Consider the following 14,723-nt stretch of genomic DNA (forward strand, 5'->3'; position numbering starts at 1 on the left):
AGATTGTTATGTGCAACCTATGCGTCATTAATCAAGGCTTGATATTTGCTGAAGCTACATTTTATTTCAGCTTCATAACAGCGTCACACATTAAACCTTGAACAGTTTGTTTGATGTTGGCAGCTTTACTTAATTTGGATTTTCTTAGTGTCTCTAAGTCACTTAGTTTAGAAAGCAGTGCTTTTGTTGTAAGTTTTATAGACCTTTTTTTCACAGAGGCTTCTTCCTCGTTATCATTTTGAGAGTCAGCCGACACCACATGTGTTACCTCGATACCTTGATGATTTTCATCCATTTTACCTTCTTTTCAACCACCGAAAAACAACATTTAATTTAAATATCATGAAAACAAGAAATCAGAAATAAAGCATAAACACTTTAATTTTCTTGTGTAAACCCCTTGACCCAAATGTCTCTTATTTCAAGTCCTCGTTTACTTTAAACCAAATGTCAATGTATGTATTCCCTTTTCATTCTTGCTGTTCACATTTTAATAACTGCAGCTCTTAAAAGTCATACTACATCTTATGTGTGTGTGTTAATTGCCGTTACCTCGCTTTATTCGTTCTAGGTCCGAAAGAACTTTCCTCCACTGTCCGACGTAGTGTCTGCATCGAAGTGTCCAATCTTCACCTGCACCACGTCCAGACCACCTCACTGTCCAATGTGAGGCCGCTCACCGACCTCCGTCGTCTATGGCGTCCGTCCTCAACGCGTCCAGACCACCTCACTGTCCAATGTGAGGCCCAAAGTGCTCGATTCCGACGTCCGCTACCGATCACTGCAGTCCGTCACCGATCACCGCCGTCCGTCACCGACCTCCGCCCGTCATCACTGCTTCCTGGCCGCCTCACTGTCCAATGTGAGGACCGCTGCGCCCCTAGGTCTACTGGCCCAATGCGTTTCCATTCAGCCGATCACTGTCGAAACAAGGTGCACGAACAGCACAAGGATTGTGTCGTTTAAACTTGATCAGTCTTTTTCTCATACAGAGGTGGTTTTTGACTAACTGTTGGCGCACGTTTAAGTTGTTTTGCACGCGTGTTGCGGGCGTGCTGTTTCCTTGTGGCTTAAAATAATAAAATAAGGTAAAATAATAAACTTTCAAAAGTCTGAACTTAAAGTCTGATATGCCAATCCATTTATTAACATAACGAATATAAAACATTTAATAATAAACTTAATTCAAGTCAGTCTCCATGATTACACGCCGTGCCTCATGGTCAAAAACCATGCACCTCCCCGTGTGCCACACCTGCACTAATTAACCCCTGTCTTAAGTAGACTCGTGGCAGAACACAGCACCACCCCATGCCAATACACAGAATGGCTCCAACAGGAGATATCTGGATATTTGCTGATGGTATATGATATTAGTTTGATTGATATTTGTCTTTTTATCATTAAACAAGTCAGTTAAAGTTACAGGGAACTGTTGAGGAGAGAGAGAGAATGAAACAGATGAGCAGTTTAATATTATGAGCTCAAACGCGATATTGTCTGAATTATCGCTCTCGGCAATATATCAGTCGACCACTAACTAAGACCAAACTAATCCTTACTCATCTACTTTAGTATTTACTTTTATTAGATATTAACGTGGTATTAAGTGTGAAAAATCATTTTAAAATGCAGATCATTTACACTTTTAGAATTTAACCTCCTTATTAAACATGATAAATGGTGAATCTATGTACTGATGATCATTGTCCCATGTGTGTCAAACATGTTGAGTGATCCAAACATCATCTGCAGCCTGAAACTGTTGAATGCACTTAACTGCATAGAGAGATATATGATGCTCCCTTGCTCCCTATTTAGTGCATGACTTAACCTCCAGTGTGCTGTCTGTCTGCACTGGTCTCAGAACAGTTTTAAATGCACCTTATTTTCATCCTAACTCCATATAAAGCCTCTGAAAGCAAATATATAAGAATGTATATACTAATGTTAATGAATAGAACAGTATTGTAAAGTGACAACAGAATAAAATAACAAAATATATATTAATATGAAGCTAAATGACCCACAGATGTGTTAATGTTGAAACATATTCAAAATAACAAACATGTTTTTTCAACTTTTGGGAATGTGGTCCTAATTTCCTCATATGTGGACATCATGTTTATCAGCGCGCTGAATCAAGAAAAACGAATATAATCTTTAAATCACAAATCAAAGGAAATTAGAGACTCTTTACAACCAAACAGATTTCAATCAACAAACTTAAAGAGGTTTCTTACCAGAGGCACTTTTGTTGGCGCAGCGCCAGTAGCAGCACTTCCTGTAAATCACTTCCTGTCAATCGACGTCATGCTGTTGTGTCACGTGTCACGCTGCGCCAGAAGATTAACCCTTAAATTACTGTGATGAGTTTTGTCAACAGTATTGAGTCGGTTTTAACTCATTTAATTAATGTGTTGCATGTAGCGAAGCTAAAATACAAAGTCCACACATGTGGATGTGGTGTCGCATGATAATAAAGATGTTTCTTTGTGTCTGCAGGTGTGTTTGGTGTTGATCCAGATAAAGTGAAGTCAGTGTCAGTGATGGAGGGAGATTCTGTCACTTTACACACTGATGATACTGAAATACTGAGAGATGATGATGTTTTACACTGGATGTTTGGAGCTCAGAATCCAGATACTGTTATAGCAGAAATCAACAGACCAGCAAATATAACCTCAATAATGGACGAACAGTTGAGATTCAGACTGCAGCTGAACAATCAGACTGGAGATCTCACCATCACAAACATCACAACCGCACACACTGGACTTTATAAAGCACAGATCATCACAAACACAATATCATTTAATATATTCAATGTGACTGTTTATGGTGAGTACAGAAATAACATCAGTGTCCTCTTCATATTTCATTCTCACATCATCATCATACTATTATAAATATCAAAAACAATATAAATCATGCAATGTAATGAGAAGACTGAAGGTCTGACACTCTTGTCTTCTGAGACTCACAGATCACAATAAACTGCGACTGATTATGATGAAACTGATGTTTGATGTTTATTTTATTGACTCTGAATTATCTTTCCAGCTCGTCTGCCGGTTCCTGTGATCATCAGAGACTCTTCTCAATGTTCTTCAAGCTCTAAATGTGTGTTGGTGTGTTCAGTGGTGAATGTGACACAGGTGACTCTCTCCTGGTACAAAGGAAACAGTTTATTGTCCTCCATCAGTGTGTCTGATCTCAACAGAAGTCTCTCTCTGGAGGTGGAATATCAGGAGAACAACACCTACAGCTGTGTGATCAACAATCCCATCAGAAACCAGACTAAACATCTCAACATTACTGAAGTCTGTCAGCCGTGTTCAGGTGGTGAGTTTATTGTTTGTTTACAGTCTCTGAAAATGCAAATTAATTTCTTTGATTCACTGTTGTGAGTTCTGATTGAAGTTAAACTAGTTGAAACTATTTCAATATTAGTTCATAAACGGCTCAGTCCAGCTATCATCTGTTTGTTCTGTTATCTCCTCAGATTGTGTTCACTGTTGTGCTTTCACTGAAGCTGTGATCCGATTGGTCCTCTCTGCTCTGGTGGGCGTGGCTTCTGTTGCTGTACTAGTTTATGACATCACATCCAGAAGAGAAGTGACATCACCATCATGAAGTGTCAAAACACATGAATATTAATTAGGATATGTGCAGACAATGCCAAATAATATTTTACTGCTTTTGAGTTTATCGTCACTCTTGATGAAATGTATGTACATCTCTGTGACGCGCTCATGAGAAGGATGACATAAGCTTGTTGGTAAGGTCACTCAAAACAAGATAAGACACTGTTTAGCTATTATGCCACCCACAGCTGGCACCAGCTTCAGATGTGCCCAAACAGTATCCACATTTAAATATCATGGGGTTTATTAACCTTAAAGATCCCTGGAGCACCTCTTCAGTGTTTCCACATCCGAAACTCCGGGTCAAATGTTTATGTTCATCTTTTTACTACTTGTTGAACTACTTGTTGAACATGTAATTGTATGTATCTTTTATTGTCTTTATCATGTCTGTGTGAAGCACTTTCAATTTCCACTGTGTATGAAAATAAACTTTCCTTACATTGATTGTAAGAGTGCATTTCCCTTAACTGTCTGAATGAGCCGCTGCAAGCAGTGAAGCACCTTTCAAAATTAAGAGTCCCCGCTGTTTTTGGGGCTTGTTTATAGCTAAAAGTCCCATGTTAAGAATCAGAATCACAAAAAGCTTTATTGCCAAGTACGTTTTTTACGCATACAAGGTATTTGTTTTGGTGTTGTAGGCGCGTGTCACACATTCTCTAAATATAAGAAAGTTAAGGAGAAACAGTATTAAAATAAGCAATATAAATAAATATGTCCACACAGTATATATTAAAATTAAGAATAAAATAAAAGAGCAGCAGAGTAAGTACAGTGGCATGCAGAACCAGAAGTGGAGTGTGGAGAGTGTCAGGGTGGGTACCGGGCCTTGTTGATAAGGCTTGTGGCGGATGGGAAGAAACTGTTCTTGTGGCGTGAGGTTTTTTCCTGATGGACCTCAGCCTTCTGCCAGAAGGGAGTGTCTCAAAGAGATTGTAGCCGGGGTGGGAGAGATCAGCCACAATCTTTCCAGCACGCTTCAGGGTGTATATTGCATATTGCAGTCAATCACCTTCTCTGCAGACTGGATAACAAGCTGTAGTCTGCCCTTGTCCTTGGCAGTAGTAGCAGCATACCAGATGGTGATGGAGGATGTGAGAATGGACTCAATGATGGCTGTGTAGAAGTGTACCATCATTGTCTTTGGCAGGTTGAATTTCTTCAGCTGCCGTAGGAAGTACATTCTCTGTTGTGCTTTCTTGATGAGGGAGTTGATGTCCAGTGCTAATGGTCTGTGAGTCGGAGACGTGTTTCCCCAGCTTCACATGCTGCTTCCTGTCAGACAGGAAGTCAGTGATCCACCTGCAGGTGGAGTCAGGCACACTTAGCTGGGAGAGCTTCTCCTGGAGCAGAGCCGGGATGATGGTGTTTAAGGCAGAGCTGAAATCCACAAACAGGATCCTGGCATAGGTTCCTGTGGATTCCAGGTGCTGGAGGATGTAGTGGAGGGCCAAGTTGACTATGTCGTCTACAGACCTGTTGGCTCTATATGCAAATTGCAGGAGGTCCAGGAGGGGGTCGGTGATGTCTTTGAGGTGTGAAAGCACAAGGCGCTCAAAGGACTTCATAACCACAGGGGTCAGGGCGATGGGTCTGAAGTCATTAAGTCCTGTGGTCCTTGACTTCTTGGGAACAGGGATGATAGTTGAGGACTTGAAGCAGGCTGGCACATGACATGTCTCCAGTGAGGTGTTGAAAATATCTGTGAACACTGGAGATAGCTGATCAGCGCAGTGCTTCAAGCTGGATGGGGAGACAGCATCCGGTCCAGCAGCTTTCCGGGGTTCTGTCTCCTGAAGAGTTTGTTGACGTCCCTCTCATGGATGGAAAGAATCGGCACTGAGGGGGTGGGGGGTGGAGGGGGGTACCTTTAAGTTAGGCATTGGTGGGGGTGCCTAGGCCCCTGCTGAGGTGGGGAGGTGGGGGTGATGCACTGTAGCTGGAGCTGTTGGGAGGTGTCGTGGGGTATGGTTTCAGGACTTTACCTTTGTTGGGAGGTGTCGTGGGGAACGGTTACAGGACTGTCCCTTTGTCTTTAAAAGCAGCAGTAGAACTCGTTCAGGTCGTTGGCTAGGTGTCGGTCGTTGATGGGCTGGGGGGGCTTTAGGCTTGTAGTTGGTGATTTGCTTGAGCCCTTTACAGACAGACGTAGAGTCGTTGGCTGAGAGCTGGTGTTGGAGCTTCTCAGAGTACCGTCGTTTAGCCTCTTTCACCGCCTTGCTAAACTTGTACTTCGCCTCTTTAAATCTGTCTTTGTCCCTACTCCTGAAGGCATCTTCCTTATCAAACCTTAACCTTCCGAGTTTGGCTGTAAACCAGGGTTTGTCATTGTTGTAACTAACCCTGGTGCGTGATGGAATATGGCAGCCTCACTGTCTACTTCCTTGATGTCCTCACTACAGGTTTGCAGAGCGTGGTCAGAGTGTTCCAGTGCAGCACGGGGGATGGCAAGATAAGCATTGGCAAGATAAGCATTCCTGACTGTGGTATAACAGTGATCCAGAATGATCTCCTCTCTGGTCGGGCATTTAATAAACTGTCTGAATTTAGAGAGTTCATGACTGGTTTCCTTTGTTAAAGTCACCAAGGACCAAAAACTAAAGAGTCCAGGTTGGTCCACTCCACACACAGTATCTGGTCGGCGAGCATGCGCTGTGCATGTAAACACCGACCAGAATGAATGAAGCAAACTCACAGGGTGAATAAAAAGGTTTACAGTTTATGATGAAAGATGCCAGGTCAGGAACTGTGCTACTGGATCACTGTCACATCATTGCACCAACTTTATTCTGCAATACTGACAGAGGTGTAGATTCCGGTTGGGATGGGGGGTGGTAACGATATTTCATCATCATCACTGTTCTAGTGGGTATGAAGAATCTCATCTAAAAACAACTCATGCATTTATTTAGTTGTAGTGTAAATAAACTACAGTTACTTTTACCTTTGATTGTGTTATTTTTAAGTTTATTATTAAGTATTGTAATAAAACGTGCAGTGTATGTTGTACACACAATATGTCAAAATATTTTAAACATGAAGCAAACATGACTTTAAGGTGCATACAGACATGAGAATGTTTGACTAATGCCATCTTTACACTGCAAAGGTGGCACAGAAGTGGCATCTATGTGTATTTGTCTATATATATAAAATGGTATGAGATTAATGTTTTCAATGTATAGAATATAGAAATATGAAATAAATTAAAATATGAAGTTATACTTTTAAATAGGAAAGTAAATTATCAAAGTTGTGCTCTATCATGACATCAACAATGTTTAAAGCTGCTCTGATACTGTAATAACACAGAACCAAAGCAGCATCAGAACTGAGGCGGGTCAGAGCGGGCATCATTTAGGCTGGCATTTATACGCTCAATGAATACACAAGAAATATAAATGTAGAAGTGTTTTCACCTGATTCGTGTGTGATGTTCCAGAGAGGATTGTGCTGAGACAGACATCATTAAATGCTGTGTTGAGATCTCTTATTTAAAAAGGACATTAAATACAATCAGTCTCGTGATGTTTATTGACCTGCAGTTTCTTCAGCTCACCAGTAGAGTTCACAATCACAAGCTTTCTAATCCACTTCAATCACATCATGACAGGTCACACATAGACAGCCCAAAGTTTGGATTAATGTACAGATTTAGCTGTTTTGGAAGGAAATTGGTACTTTAATTCACCAAAGTGGCATTCAACTGATCACAAGTATAGTCAGGACATTACTGATGTAAAAACAGCACATAACTATCTGAAAAAAGTCATTTTTGATCGAATCTAGACAGCAGCATCACTCCAACACCTTATCCTCGAGTACTGCGTGTTAAATTGATCATTTGGTGCTAGAAAATCACTTGCCATTATATCAAATACAGCTGAAAGATATTTGGTCCATTAAATTAAGCTGAACTTTGTCTTTGTTTTTGAGTTGTCACATTATGCAATAGACTGGCATGTCTCAAGGTCAATATTAGGTCAAAAATGTCAAAAAGAAACTGCTTTCACTAGAAACTAGAAACTGTGCTGCAACAAGTCTGAGTCCTACAGCTAGAAACACAAAGCACAACTGTCTCTAACAAGGACAGAAAGAGATGAGGAAGACCAGATGTACAACTAAACAAGAGAATAAGTACATCAGAGTCTCTAGTTTAAGAAAAAGATGCCTCACATGTCCTCCGCTGACAGCTTCATTGAATTCTACATGCTCAACACCAGTTTCATGTACAACTGTAAAGAGAAGACTCTTATGGGAAGAATTGCAAAGAAAAAGTGTGGGGTGAAAGTTCAAGTGCTACAGGAAGTGTGGGGTGAAATGTCACCTGAGTATCTGAACAAACTGACCGCTAGAATAACAAGGAAGCTGTCATTGCTGCACGTGAAGGATTTTTGATGAGAACTCTTTGAAGTAGTTTAAAAAGTTCAAATTGTAATAGTAATTTTTCACGTTATTAATGTCCTGACTATACATTGTGATCAGTTGAAGAATGCCACTTTGCTAAATAAAAGTATCAATTTCTTTCCATAAGAGGAAAATCTGTACATTATTCCAAACTTTTGGCTGCCAGGGAATGTTTGTATATACAGTATCTCACAAAAGTGAGTACACCCCTCACATTTTTGTAAATATTTGATTATATCTTTTCATGTGACAACACTGAAGAAATGACACTTTACTACAATGTAAAGTAGTGAGTGTACAGCTTGTGTAACAGTGTACATTTGCTGTCCCCTCAAAATAACAACACACAGCCATTAATGTCTATACCACTGGCAACAAAAGTGAGTACACCCCTAAGTGAAAATGTCAAAATTGGGCCCAATTAGCCATTTTCCCTCCTCGAGTGTCATGTGACTCGTTAATATTACAAGGTCTCAGGTGTGAATGGGGAGCAGGTTTGTTCAATTTGGTGTTATCACTTTCACACTCCCTCGTACTGGTCACTGGAAGTTCAACATGGCACCTCATGGCAAAGAACTCTCTGAGGATCTGAAAAAAGAATTGTTGCTCTACATAAAGATGGCCTAGGCTATAAGAAGATTGCCAAGACCCTGACACTGAGCTGCAGCACGGTGGCCAAGACCATACAGCGGTTTAACAGGACAGGTTCCACTCAGAACAGGCCTCGCCATGGTCGAAGTTGAGTGCACGTGCTCAGTGTCTTATCCAGAAGTTGTCTTTGGGAAATAGACGTATGAAGGGGTGGGGGGGTCAGCCTGTCAGTGCTCAGACCATACGCCGCACACTGCATCAAATTGGTCTGCATGGCTGTTGTCCAAGAAGGAAGCCTCTTCTAAAGATGATGCACAAGAAAGCCCGCAAACAGTTTGCTGAAGACAAGCAGACTAACGACATGGATTACTGGAACCATGTCCTGTGGTCTGATGAGACCAATATAAACTTATTTGGTTCAGATGGTGTCAAGCGTGTGTGGCGGCAAGCAGGTGATAAGTACAAAAACAACTGTGTCTTGCCTACAGTCAAGCATGGTGGTGGGAGTGTCATGGTCTGGGGCTGCATGAGTGCTGCCGGCACTGGGGAGCTACAGTTCATTGAAGGAACCATGAATGCCAACAAGTACTGTGACATACTGAAGCAGAGCATGATCCCCTCCCTTCAGAGACTGGGCCGCAGGGCAGTATTCCAGGATGATAATGACCCCAAACACACCTCCAAGACGACCACTGCCTTGCTAAAAAGTTGAGGGTGAAGGTGATGGACTGGCCAAGCATGTTTCCAGACCTAAACCCTATTGAGCATCTGTTGGGCATCCTCAAATGGAAGGTGGAGGAGCACAAGGTCTCGAACATCCACCAGCTCTGTGATGTCATCATGGAGGTGTGGAAGAGGACTCCAGTGGAAACCTGTGAAGCTCTGGTGAACTCCATGCCCAAGAGGCTTAAAGCAGTGCTGGAAAATAATGGTGGGCACACAAAATATTGACACTTTGGGCCCAATTTGGACATTTTCACTTAGGGGTGTACTCACTTTTGTTGCCAGCGGTTTAGACATTAATGGATGTGTGTTGAGTTATTTTGAGGGGACAGTGAACTGTTATACAAGCTGTACACTCACTACTTTACATTGTAGCAAAGTGTCATTTCTTCAGTGTTGTCACATGAAAAGATATAATCAAATATTTGCAAAAATGTGAGGGGTGTACTCACTTTTGTGAAATACTGTATATACTCACCTGTGATATTAGTTGAAATGGGGAAAAGCCATTATATATGAATAATTAAACTTACTTTAAATTATTGGAACACAACTGAGGATTGTCCTGCTATTAGAGGACTATACGAATGTTTTGAGTTGGTCAAATCAAAGAAAACATTTGTAAGTTATATAAGACAATGTTTAATATGGGCTGAAAAGTTTAAGATTTTAAATATTGCTCCTGCTAATAATCCTGGAAGTGTGTTTGTCCCGGGATGGCTACTGTCTACAGTAGATGTGGATTTTGGTCATGATGATAAAGAAGATCTCAAAGAAACAGATGATGATTATATAAATACTAAATATATTTCAGTTCTTCAAGTTTATACCGATGGATCCAAAGATCCTGATAGTAATCGTTGTGTTGTGTTATGTATATTTCTCAACTAAGATGAAGATGATTGATCTGTTTTACAGCTGAAACAGTAGATTCACATTCTGTGGGCATTAGAACGGGCAGAGGATGTTAGACCAACAGGATGGTTATTTGCTCTTCTTCAGTTTTAATCGGTGTAATAAAAGACAATCCACTGCAGATCTTATTTTAGATCTGTTTTTAAGATTGCACCGGATTAGTTGTTCAGAATGTGACAGATTTATTTGGTTATCTGCACATAATGGAATTAAGGGCAATGAAGAAGCAGATACACTTGCTAAAGAGTCATTAAAACAAGAGAAAGTCGGCATTAGTGGAATTTGGAGGAACTGAATTAAGAAGTAAACTGGTGTCAGGTATTGGGATACTATGACATCATCAATGGGAAGAAGACAGCAGACATCTTTTCTCAATACAGCCACATGTTAAAACTCATTTCAGGAAATAACTGATTCCAACAGTGTTGATGTCCAGATTTAGGTTTGGCCACTGCAGATTGAATGCAAATCTTTATATTATAGGGAAACATCTGGATGATTGTGTGATGCATGTAGAGTGTCTGAAACTGTATCACAAGTATGACTTGAATGTTTGAAATTTGATAGTGCTAGCTAGTGAGAGTCTTTCCTGTCCATGTGCTAACATCGTGACTTAGTCATCAGTGGAAATGTGTCCTCATATAACGGTCTGGACTAACAGAAACGCTCAAATCTCCCCTAACACCGGTGGATTATATCACAACAATACGAGTATCTCTGACAAATGAATGACAACGGGAAGATGCAGTTTCTGTTAAACAGGAGTTTGCTTGCCATCCAAATCAATTGTTCAATCTGAATTGTGTAACTTTACAATTTTAAAATACTTTCTCCTGTTCCAGTTTAATATTAGTGATGGGTGTGTTTGTGTAACTCCGTTTGGTGGTGCAGAAATGACAGACTTCAGTTTAGCAACACTTGTTACTCTGGTTACTCCGGAGTAGTGTCCCAAACATAACAGCTGCATCAATCATAACTGAACAGCTGAAGTGGATAGTAAATTGTAATTTTTTTTTTTTTTTTTTGTGGTGTGGCCATTGAAAATGTTGACAGGGTAAATAACAATCATGAACCGACAAAATCCCTCATTGTTGAGTCCTGTTTTGTTCCATTGAAGACAAAGTAATTTGGGTTTAGAGTAATGATGACACAGAATTGATCATAAGAAGCAAGAACTGGGCTATTAGCTGTCCGCAGCGCTGTGGCTCATTGTCTCGCTCTGCCGGTAAGTAGTGAAATCATAAAGTGAACCCTCTCGCTGTCGGATTGTAAATGGGGGTGATATTTTAGGTAAAAACTGCACTGCATGAGAAAGCCCGCAATTATCAGAAGACCCATCAAACTAGCCGCTCCGCAGTGTGTTGGGAGTATCAGCAGGTTCAGGAATAGGTACAGGTGGAATCGAAGCTGGAGGTGGAACAGGATTTAATTGATCAGAGCACGTACCGTTTGCTGTATTTCTTGGATCTGCTGTCCCTGGGTGGTCAACGCCTGTTCATGCCTCCCAACAGTAGATCCTTGAGGCGAAATTGCTGCACACATCCATTCTAAAGAACCTTGAAGGTTTTCCGCTGAATCAAACAGAAATAATCTTTATCTGTTGAGGTCAGCGCCAATTTGACTGTTTTTGCATGACGTCACGACTGTCAAATCTGAACAGAATTCAACGTTTTCTTACATGTAATTACGAGATCAACAAAGAAGTGAAAGATAGAAACTCAATTAACTCAGACATGACATAAATGCAGCATTATTACTCTTCTGTCACAACAACTTCTTTAAAGATCCACTTCTGATGAAATTCTTTGAAATAAAGCTACAGGTCAGACCGGTCGAACCAGCCGTCTATCATCATCTAAGCAGATCAATAAAAGCTTTAAAGCATCTAAAGAACAAAGCGTGTACACACAAAAACCGCCCAGAAGGTCAAACTATTTAAACATTTTACACAAAGAGGAGAATTATATCAAACACGCACCTCATGTTGTTCATGTCTCTTCAGTAAAATAGAAACTTTATAATGTGGATTTAGTTTTGAACTCTCATGTTGCTAAAACTTGAACTATTATTAGAGTTTAATGAAGTCTCGGGTCATTTGTAATACTGGAACTCTCCGTATGTTCAACATCAATTCTGGAAGTCTGTGACAATCTTTCTAAAACTGCTTTTTGAAGTCGACATAGAAATCTACATGTCTTAAGATTTGAGAGTCCTCAAACCTCTTTGAGTTCTTCATGGTTTGACAAAGTTTTACAACCATCCCTGATGTCCCGCTCCTACTTTTCTGTTCCCTGTTTTTGTTCATGTGGAAAAGAAAAACCCTTTGTGATTTTTGATAATAACTGCAAGATCTTTCTCACACTAATTAAACCCGTCATTTATATGGGACAAAAGTTCTCTGATCTCTGACAGGAATGCCAACAGGAACAAGGATGTAATCAGTAATCTGTGCTGCTCTGAAACGAAAGATTTTTGGGAATGTCGTTAGTTTGGGAGCCTCAGAAAACACCAAGATACCACAAACTTTCAACTTGGTTCCGTTTAATATTAGCACTATACCATGTTAGTGTTAGGACAGGATTATTGGCCTGTGTTTCAGCATTATTCTGCAGTTTAAGGAGTCTTTCACACACATGCTGCATCTGTCTGCACTGTTTTATGTAAACATGTGCTGGTCTTTGTGTTCTCAATGTTTGTTCAGCGTCTTGCGCAAGAGCCCACATCTGTAAGATGCTGTGTTAATTGATCTTTGAAACACTTCGAGACGTCTCAGTTTGGTTTCAGGTGTTGTGCTCATCTGCAAACAGTGTAAAAATCTGTCCAAGAATCATGTGCAATATTCTTTCCAAACATGACTTGTTTAATGAAGTCTGTTTAAAATGTTCAACACTCACATGAGATGACCACTTGAGTAATGTCAGGATCCTAATAAAAGCTGTTTTGCCTCATGAGCGGCAGCATGTTGAGATACGATGACTAGATGAATATTACCCACATTACCTCCGTAATCCTCCTGTTATTGGACACTTTTGCTGGCAGAATAGATATAAAGTATATACGGTCATATTGGCCAGCGAATCATAAACAGCTTTTGACTACATCATTAAACGTTACATAAAGGAACTATTTTAACTTGGCACACGACGTTAATAACGAAAACACTAAACAAAAAGCAGTGAAATGTGATGCAGCAGCCAAAGAAGAAGAAATAATATATCAAATCAAATCACTTTATTGTCACACTACCATGTACACAAGTGCAACAGTAGGTGAAATTCTTGTGTGCAGTTCCGAGCAACATATCAGTCATGACAGTGACGAGACATATACCAATTACAGTAAACAACATACTTACACAACACAATTTACACATCAAATGTACACATAATTACACAACACAATAATTATATACAATGTGCAGTAAACAATACACACAATATACAATACAATAAGTAAGGAGTATATGAAATATATATATATATATATATATATATATATATATGAAGTAGTATATTGAGGAGAATATGTTGACAGTCCAGTGTGAGATACAGTGAGGAAAATAAGTATTTGAACACCCTGCTATTTTGCAAGTTCTCCCACTTAGAAATCATGGAGGGGTCTGAAATTGTCATCGTAGGTGCATGTCCACTGTGAGAGACATAATCTAAAAAAAATCCAGAAATCACAATGTATGATTTTTTTAACTATTTATTTGTATGATACAGCTGCAATTAAGTATTTGAACACCTGAGAAAATCAATGTTAATATTTGGTACAGTAGCCTTTGTTTGCAATTACAGAGGTCAAACGTTTCCTGTAGTTTTTCACCAGGTTTGACACACACTGCAGGAGGGATTTTGGCCCACTCCTCCACACAGATCTTCTCTAGATCAGTCAGGTTTCTGGGCTGTCGCTGAGAAACACGGAGTTTGAGCTCCCTCCAAAGATTCTCTATTGGGTTTAGGTCTGGAGACTGGCTAGGCCACGCCAGAACCTTGATATGCTTCTTACAGAGCCACTCCTTGGTTATCCTGGCTGTGTGCTTCGGGTCATTGTCATGTTGGAAGACCCAGCCTCGACCCATCTTCAATGCTCTAACTGAGGGAAGGAGGTTGTTCCCCAAAATCTCGCAATACATGGCCCGGTCATCCTCTCCTTAATACAGTGAAGTCAGCCCTGTCCCATGTGCAGAAAAACACCCCCAAAGCATGATGCTACCACCCCCATGCTTCACAGTAGGGATGGTGTTCTTGGGATGGTACTCATCATTCTTCTTCCTCCAAACACGGTTAGTGGAATTATGACCAAAAAGTTCTATTTTGGTCTCATCTGACCACATGACTTTCTCCCATGACTCCTCTGGATCATCCAAATGGTCATTGGCAAACTTAAGACGGGCCTTGACATGTGCTGGTTTAAGCAGGGGAACCTTCCGTGCCA

The 14,723-nt window shown here is 40.4% G+C and overlaps 2 protein-coding genes across 2 annotated transcripts in view; one reads left to right on the forward strand and one right to left on the reverse strand.

Moving 5' to 3' along the window:
- The window catches only part of LOC127639806 (SLAM family member 9-like), a 156,041-nt gene extending 153,758 nt beyond the window's left edge, over window positions 1–2,283 (reverse strand). Inside the window, exons 1-2 of the mRNA XM_052122055.1 lie at window positions 2,244–2,283; window positions 553–920 (exon numbers count right to left, since the gene is read on the reverse strand). The gene's annotated coding sequence lies outside the window, so the exon portion shown is untranslated. The remainder of the gene's footprint in view (window positions 1–552; window positions 921–2,243) is intronic.
- The window catches only part of LOC127639803 (hepatocyte cell adhesion molecule-like), a 328,338-nt gene that overhangs the window by 229,075 nt on the left and 84,540 nt on the right, over window positions 1–14,723 (forward strand). The gene's annotated exons all lie outside the window — the stretch shown is intronic.

The sequence above is a fragment of the Xyrauchen texanus genome, chromosome 48, assembly GCF_025860055.1.
Source record: "Xyrauchen texanus isolate HMW12.3.18 chromosome 48, RBS_HiC_50CHRs, whole genome shotgun sequence".
Classification (NCBI taxonomy): Eukaryota; Metazoa; Chordata; class Actinopteri; order Cypriniformes; family Catostomidae; genus Xyrauchen; species Xyrauchen texanus.